Below are 9,053 nucleotides of genomic sequence, written 5' to 3' on the forward strand. Positions count from 1 at the left end.
TACAGATGGCCAACAGACACATGAAAAGATGCTCCACATCGCTAATTAACAGAGAAATGCAAATTAAAACTACAGTGAGGTATCACCTCACACCAGTAAGGATGGCTACCATCCGAAAGACAAAGAACAACAAATGTTGGCGAGGCTGTGGAGAAAGGGGAACCCTCCTACACTGCTGGTGGGAATGTAAGTTAGTTCAACCATTGTGGAAAGCAGTATGGAGGTTCCTCAAAATGCTCAAAACAGACTTACCATTTGACCCAGGAATTCCACTCCTAGGAATTTACTCTAGGAATGCAGCACTCAGGTTTGAGAAAGACAGATGCACCCCTATGTTTATCGCAGCACTATTTACAATAGCCAAGAATTTGAAGCAACCCAAGTGTCCATCAGTAGATGAATGGATAAAGAAGCTGTGGTACATATACACAACGGAATACTACTCAGCCATAAGAAAAGGGCAAATCCTACCATTTGCAGCAACATGGATGGAGCTAGAGGGTATTATGCTCAGTGAAATAAGCCAAGCAGAGAAAGAGAAATACTAAATGATTTCACTCATCTGTGGAATATAAGAACAAAGGAAAAACTAAAAGAAGAAAACAGCAGCAGAATCACAGAACCCAAGAATGGACTAACAGGTACCAAAGGGAAAGGGACTGGGGAGGATGGGTGGGTAGGGAGGGATAACGGAGGGGAAGACGAAGGGGGGTATTATGATTAACATGCATAAAGGGGGGGTGGGAGAAAGGGGAGGGCTGTACAACACAGAGAAGACAAGTAGTGATTCTACAGCATTTTGCTATGCTGATGGACAGTGACTGTAAAGGGGTTTATAGGGGGGACCTGGTATAGGGGAGAGCCTAGTAAACATAATATTCTTCATGTAATTGTAGATTAATGATAACAAAAAAAAGGGGGGATTACTCCATGATAGGATAAAACTAACTGTAAATCAACGATTAATGCATGCTTTTAATATCCTTAGTTTTGATCATTTAAAGGGTGTCAGATGATCAGCTATGGAAGTACATTTTTCTGATAATATTCCTTTCTCTTAAAAAAAAAAATAGCAGTTCCTGTGTGGTGACCTCCAATAAGTTCTTCACAATGGTATAAAGGGCATATCAAAGTGTGGGCAAAGGGTCTGTTTGTGTTTATACAGAGGATCAAAGCCCAATTTGGCTACCCAGAAAATGAAATAAGATACGATATGAAGAAGAAGTTCCAACATCAACATACTCTGGAAGTGTCATTCCAGAAGATGATCATCAAAAAATGTCAACAAAGATCCTGGCGCTGTTGCAGTTGTAGGTGCATTCATCCCACTGGTTCCTGGACTTGCCATTGGAATGAAGGGGAAGATATCTAAGCTGGCCTGTGCATACAGTAAAATAATAAATTTGACTGGATCTATACTGTTGGATCTCAACCAAGAATTAGAAGTGCAAGTTGCAGTGTTCCAAAATCTTGAGACTACAGACTATCTACTGTTAAAAGAACATATGGGATGTGAACAGTTCCCAGGAATGTGTTGTTTTAAATTGTCTGATTTTTCTCAAACTATTCAAATTACGTTAGACAATATCCACCATATCATAGATAAGTTTTCACAAATGCTTAGGGTGCCTAACTGGTTTTCTTGGTTTCACTGGAGATGGCTGGTAATTACAGGTATGCTTTGGTTATGTAACTGTATTCCTATTATGTTAATGTGTGTGCGCAATTTAATTAGTAGTTTAAACCTATACATGCTTAAGTTACTCTACAAGAAGATATGTCAAAGAAATAACCAATCTTCCCATGTTTTCTTCCTTCTGCTACTTCTATAGCTTTTCTTCTTCCTTCCTAATTACAACCTTTAAATAGAATTTGTGCCTCATATCAAATTTACTGAGTATCATAATTCTTCCAAGTGGTAAAGATACCTCAAGACAAATGCTGGGCATAGAAGCCACAGGGCATAAATCTGCAAAGAAGTAAAAAGCTAACCTTTTCAAACAATATTGCTTCTCTCTCACTTACCAACTTCACATTTCCCTGTGTGGTCCCGGACGATGACTGGTTAGCCAGAGACGGGTAAGATTCCTCAAGGGAGGAACAACCTAAGACAGGCACAGTCGCAGGGGGGCCATCAGGTGAGAAATTGGGGATCAACAGAGGTGAGGCTTAGAACCTCACCCTCCCTATTTTGAGAGAAATCTGCATCCGTGGATGTTTTGTTGCCCTTGTCTAGCTTGGATTAACACTTAGTCTACAGGCACACACCTGATCATCTACATTTGCTCTCTTACAGCACTAAACTATATTTTCTACCTTTATCTTGCATCTACCTACCACTTCAGCAATCTATTAAAATAATAATAATAATAATAATAATAATAAGGGAGAAATGTGGGATTCACATATAAATCAAGTATAAAAATCAAACGAATATTCATATTTGACCAGATGGTTTATAGTTCATAATGTGTGATCAAAACCGAAGGTTTCTGTGATGACTGCCCTTGTACTGTTCACCATGTAAGAACTTGTTCATTGTGCTTCAGAAGATCGGAGACTGATGAGAATTAGGCTTGGGGTGGATTAATGATTGTGCATTGAGTCCCCTGTACAGAATTTTATTGTTGTTAACTGTTAGCAACTATTTGATCAATAAATATGAGAGATGCCCTCTCAAAAAAAAAAAAAAAAAGTTAAGTTGTCAAATTTAGCAAACTAATTTCCTAGTGAATGGTGCTGTGGCCTCTTTAAGTGCCACAAATAACCCAGATCTTGACCGTTTTGTCTCATCGAAGTATTGTTTCCCATTCATAGAATTCCAGGAGTACAGGCATAAAGGATTTTTTCGAACTGACACCTTGGTAAAATGTTAAACCCTCGGTGAGCTCCTATTTAGTCCCTTTAATCATTCAAAAAGGTAGCCACCATCAGAAGGAATAGAAGCGATAAAATATTGGCCAAAAAATCCTATCCTCACGTAAGAACAGAAAGCTAAATGTATACATGTTATTATAATTATCAACAGAAGTAAATGGAAGATCAAGGAATATGATCAAGATGTGCAAGTAATCCTACCATCAAAATTCAAACTATTTTATATAACAAAACATCAACTAAATAGAACTAATCTATGCCTAAATCTTTCTGTAAATCTCTCTCTTTATTTTGGGGGAACAGAATCACTTTATTGTGTAAGAACTATTCTATTAAAGGTTTTCTAAAATGAAAAATGCCATTTAAAATGTTTTCTTTTTTCAAAGAGATCAAATTTAAACAACAAAAGAATAAAATATTATTGCATGGTGCTTTCTTAGCATTTGACATTTAGAGGCATGAATGATTGATAACTCCACTTTACCTAGCAGGGAGATTAATCTTTATGTAGATTCAAGAGTAGGAAGAAAGAGACATTCACATTTCTTGCTTTTATACTAGTACTGCTGTAAATTAGAAGTGTCTAAAAGTAATTTGTCAATTTATATGCATGGAAATAACTCTATTTTTGTTTAAATGTATTAACATTAAAGTTTCCCAAATAAGGTAACCACTGCATATTTGAAATATCATAAATTTATAACTCATTTCTATGAAGTTATCTTCTATCCTTTTATTGGCGATTTGCTGAGTAATTTAGCATGCTATTCAAAAACCATTGGACATTAATTTCAAAAATGAGTCATGGATAATGGAAACACTATGTTTTTACCTGAAAATTTTACATGTGAAATTACCACATGCTCACAGTGAATATTAATCAAAAACTGAGTTTACCATATAGTTGAAGAATGTTTTCAAAGTTTCTTTGCATACTGAGCAATATGATTATAAAAGTAGTTTAATTTAGTAACTATTGTCAAAGTGTCAATCTGACTACATTTTCAATCCATATTTTCAATTTCAATTGTTGAAATTTCTAACAAAATTTCAATCTAACCCATATCTCTATGCTATTTCCATAAATTTAATTTTATAAGTCATAAATTACCTCACTGAAATCTAATGAACACAGGATTAATCAACAAGATAAATCTATATTCCTGTGATATGCTCTAGAGAAATGTTTAAAGGACTTTAATGAATGGAAAGGAACATGGCAGTTAATCAAAATATATGAATGGAAATTCCAATATGAGGCCCTGGATAGATTCTGGGCAGCTCTCATCCCTCCCATTTGGAGTGATTCCAGGCAAGGTAATGGGACTGGCTGACATAACTAAGAGCAAATAATATGGGCGAAGAAAAGAAGAGAACTTTTGAAGAGTGGAGGATCTTATTACTAAGGTCTGAAAAAGAAAGGAGAAGCAAGGGAATGTGGTATCATAGAAGCTAAGAAGATATTTCAAGAAAGAGGAATGATCAACTTCTTCAACTTATAGTTGGAATAGCATGAAGACGGAGAATTAACTATTTGGCATGATCATGTAGAGGTCATCTGTGACCTCATTAGGGAATTTCCACTGGACTCCTGGGGAAAAGCCAGAGTAAAGAGAGAAGGGGAGAGTCAGTATAGAACAATGCTGTGAAAGTGTTCATATAAGGAGGGGCAGGGAAATCCTAGCGATGGGTGGAGGCTGATGTGGTCAAGAAAAGTTTTTTCTAATCATTGCTTATTTATGTATGTGTTTAGTGGGTTTTTACTGACTCTGTTTTGTGTTTATTTTAACATGGGAGATAGTGGAGCATGCTGAAAAGAATAATCCAATTTATGATATAATTTAAAAGAGCACATAGAGCTACATTCCTGATGAAAAATAATTTTCCAACTATTTTTTATTGCACCTGCCTTTAGAGAGAGGAGGCATTCAGCATCATGCAAGGTGCCATTTAGAAAGCAGAGAGAGTGAACATTGCCTCCTGAATAGTTTACAAGGTATGAAACTTTATTTACTAGGGTGCTCTTAGTTGCCTCTTTTGCTCTTGGACCAAGAGCTAAAATCGACCCAACATGTGCTCTTCCTAAACTCCTACGTGATCTTGTAGTGCATCTGACCTGCCCTGCTTCTGATGTGCAGGTCAGAGCTAAAGAGTTGCAAATTCTTGCCAAGAAAGGTCTTGATTCTCGAATAGTTGCTCTTTGCTCTCCTGACTAAAGAATTCTCCTCTATATGGGAACATTCTCTCTTGCACCAAGCTTTGGTAAAAATGTACTACTTGAATGAAAGGAAGGTTTATTCAATAAATTTGGAAGTCAGGCAAATTAATATTGAGCATCACTTCTACTTCTTCACAACAATTTTGATTCTTACTATCCAGGTGACCTTCAAGCAAGCATTTCATTTTCCACTGGACAGCAAGATTCCATAATGTTATTGTGTCCACGTGAGAGAAGAACACTATTAGAAGATAAATAAATTGAACATTGGAACAGTTTATATAGTATAGTAGCAGACCAGCACATAAATTTGATATATGAAATAGAAAACCTCTTCATACAGGATAGTGGAATAGCTAATTTTCCCTGTGAAAAGTAATTTGCATTTTGTTCTGACTTCATAGTACACCAAAAACATATTCCAGGTCAATAAATATGAAAACAAACTTTGAATAGAAACAGATTTCTTCAGATGGAAAACCAAAACAATAAAATGTTAATAGCTTCCTATTTTCACTTTAGAATCCACCTGGTAAATTCAGGCCCCTGAGCTTCACATAGGTCTGTGAATTTGGAAGCTCTCAGTTCATGAACTTTTCTTATATGCACAACAAACTTAATAAATACAATGTATTGATTTGGTAATTTTAATTTCATTACTTCTGGAGTTTTGACAGCATCATAGACATTGAAATTCTTACTGTTCTTGAACATGACGGGCTTTTCTAAACTCTTCATGCCTGTCCATCTGCCTAGAAAGCCCGATCGTTTCTCATCACACAAATTCTAAACTTTCAAGGCTCACTTAAAACCCTCCTGTCATCTTTACATTACAGAATTAGTTGTGTTTGGTAATTTATCTGCTTACATGCCCACCTCCAGTCCTCTCTCTTTTTACTTAGAAATTTATTAATGCTTTGATTGCCTTTGGATTTCTGGAGGATAGTTCTTTATATTTATGAAAATATGCATATAGGACCCAACTCCCTTTTTTTAAAAATAGTATCATTAAAAGGGATGTCATTTTGTGCTGTTTCTTGGCAGTAATGCTCTGCTTACACCCTGACTATCTCCTTCTCTGGAAAATTTAATAGCCATCACCTCACTGTTAGTTCTGACATAAAACTATAAAAGAGAAATCTGGTAGAGTTTGTTCTGTTTAAACTTTCAATGATGAATTAAGTAAAAAGAGTTTCTAAACTCAAAACAATGCTTTTATAATCACAAAACTCAAAACATTCTCCCCAAGAAAGTTTTTGAGGATACTGATGAGGGAATATCTATTTATTAAATAAGAATAACTTATTCAAATATTGTGTACTGTGAAGTATATCTCATTGTACTTGTCCCTAATATTTAATATTAAGGCTCCTGCTACAATGTCTTCTCATGAAAGAATGTTTTATATACTTCATTATATTGACTAAACTAATTTACATGAAAAATGATACAATATTGATTCCTAAAATGTATCTTCTGTAGTTTTGGGGTTTTTTGGTTTTGAATGCAGGAAGAAAAAGCAAAAAAAAAAAGCTGTACAAAGATAATTATTATCTCTCTCCCAACTAGAAATATATTATTCCTAATGATGACTCTTCTATAAGAATAAGTTTACATAAAGAAATAAAACAGGCATATGCTATGATATACCACTACATTTATGCAAATTATAGCTGATTACTTAAGTAGGATTATAATTTAGTAAGTATCAGGAAAGAAATATTTACTCCACAGTCTTGCCAATTCTCCAATCTGGCTAAAAGAGCAGGTGACTGAGAAATGAACAGGTTACTCATGATCTGAAGAGAGAAGGGGAGGTAAGAGTAAAGTCAAGGAAACAGCATTGCAAAGTCAAAAATCATGGGATCTGAAGTCTAAACATAAGCAAGTTAGGTAAACTATTATACACATTATTTGTTATGGTTAAATAAAAAAAGTTATTTTTGTAGCCTAAATTAATCAATCATGATTAAAAAGAATACTCTATATTCTTAAGGCCATACAATCTTAAAAATAACAGAAATAATATAACTGCAAAAATATAAAAAAACAGGACTTTTTCTTTTAAATTTCACTGCCTTAGAGTTTTATTATTTTTATAACCTTACTACTAAGATGTCTACAAATATTTAAGAAATGTGCAATTAGGTGCTAATTTCCTCAGCTATTTGTTCCCCCCATCTTAATATGATGTATGTAAGATGTGAGTTTTAATCTATTAAAACAAAAGGTATGCACTGTAACCATTTGCAGCAGAGATTGCTTCTAGGTACAAAAGCCAACATGCTCTGCTATCACAAAAAATGTATTCTCTTCCTAAGGCAAGGATATGCTTTCACAAAAAAGAGACAAATAGGATCTTTGGATGACAAAGCAGGTAGATATTATTCTTTGGGGCCTTTACATGGTTTGAATTAATGTTGAGTTTTACAAACATAAGGAGAAATAGAGCTGTCAGACTTATGGTTCAGATCCATGAGCTCAGAATTTGGAATACTCCACAGAGAGTAATTTACAAACATTTGAAATGTGTTCTTCTCAACACTGACCTCTACCATAAATGCTGAAAGAGGATGTTCTTACATATGACAGGAGCTCGGCATGATGACATATCCTGCAGGACTTTTATTTTCCCCCCCAAATAAAATACTTTTCGTTACAACTTTTGCTTTTTTCTTCTGATACATAAGGTTAGCTGGGGATGATTGAAAAGAAGCCTGAAATCGGGGCAGGCAGAGAGCCAAGAGGGTCAGGAATGCATGTTTTCCAACCTTGACTTTGGCTTGACTCAGTTCCAGAAGGGTTCTGTGGGCACGTCCTGAGGAGCATTACTACCCATTGATTTACGGCCCTGAAAAGCCTTTACCATAGTATGTGAAGGCTGCCGCAGGATGTGAAAGCTGACAGGCAACTCCCATAGGTTCCGGGCTACACGATGTGAAATGATGCATTTCTCTTGACTAGAACACATTCTCATTGTATTTTAGGTGCAGATTATAATTGTTTGGATCTATGTCTTTACGTACATTTAAGATCAATTTTAAAACATAATGAAATGAGTGCAGTTACAGAAAGGAAGTTGGGTTTTTTTGGTTGTGTTTTTTTTTTTAAATCAGTTAAAACATCCTGGCCACAGATCTTCACACTCAATAAACTACATTGAAATCAGGTAGAGTACTTTGACATGTCAGCATCCACTTAGTGCCAAAATTTATGTATTTTTTATGCATTTAATTTGAACTCATACTAATTTGGGATTAGCTATAACAGAGTATCATAGATGGTTGGCTCACCAACAACATGATGGGAAGTCCAACATCAAGGCACTGGCATGTAGGGTGTGTGGTGAGAGCCCCTTCTTGGTTCATAGATGCCGATGTTTGGCTCTTTCTAAGGCTGGGGAAGGTGTAAAGTGGCTCTCTGGCTGGGGACTACTTTATAAGGACCCTAATCCTCCTCATGAGGCTCTGCCTTCAGGGACTGATCATCCCTGAAAGGCCCCATGTCTCCAAATACCATCACTGTGGCATTAGATTTCAACATGTGAATTTTGGAGGTACACAAACATTTAGTCTATAGTAACATCTTTAAAAGTATCACAACACACAGGCTCAGTAAAGTGATTTCTTTTTAAATACTCATAGTCTGTTTAAGAAGAGGAAATAAAAAGCTGGGGAGAAATTCTGTAAATCCATATCTGAAGTAACAGCTTACAGATGGAAGGTTGTTAGAACTTGCTCTCTGCCTCATATAAGGATCCCTACAAGAGACTGTGTCTTATTAAACAGATTAATTTTGGTTTTTTTAAATTTTAGACCTAGTTTTTCTGAAGGCAAATGGAAAACTGAATCCATATATTCAAATTTACTGTCTGTTATTATATTACTTAAAGTCCACATTGACAAATACCAAAAATAATGAAAACAATAAACTTCTATCCCTTGAACAAGTGGCTTAT

This window comes from Manis pentadactyla, chromosome 6 (genome assembly GCF_030020395.1).
Source record: "Manis pentadactyla isolate mManPen7 chromosome 6, mManPen7.hap1, whole genome shotgun sequence".
Classification (NCBI taxonomy): Eukaryota; Metazoa; Chordata; class Mammalia; order Pholidota; family Manidae; genus Manis; species Manis pentadactyla.